Genomic DNA, 444 nt, shown 5'->3' on the forward strand with positions numbered 1-444 from the left:
GGACGAGGAAATAAACTTGTCATCGCTTCTGGATGAAGCTGTCTTAGAAGACACCAAGAGAGCGCTGATCGCACGGAGTGGATCGTCGATCCTACAGAAATCCTTAGATTCGTACTTTTTTTTGGTAAAGGAATTTCAAGACGTCGTCTCCATAGACCCGCCTTCGGTCCTACCTCCAGACCGATGTGTGCATCATGAGATTGAACTGATTTCGGAAACCAGATACTGCGTAACACGTCAATGAACTCTGCTCAAGGAGCAGTGCGACGTCATTGACGCCTTTTGATCGTGCGAAGCACGAAGCAGGGATGGTGCGTAAGAGGAAATCTCCCCATTCGACACCCGCTCTTAGATAAACGATGTGTTTGTCCTCATCCGTCCTCCCATGCTCCGCACGACTGTGAACGAAAATGTTGTCAAAGTATGTCTGTGCATACGCCCTGT

The sequence above is a fragment of the Plasmopara halstedii genome (assembly GCF_900000015.1).
Source record: "Plasmopara halstedii genome assembly, contig: Scaffold_614, whole genome shotgun sequence".
In the NCBI taxonomy this organism is placed as follows: Eukaryota; Oomycota; class Peronosporomycetes; order Peronosporales; family Peronosporaceae; genus Plasmopara; species Plasmopara halstedii.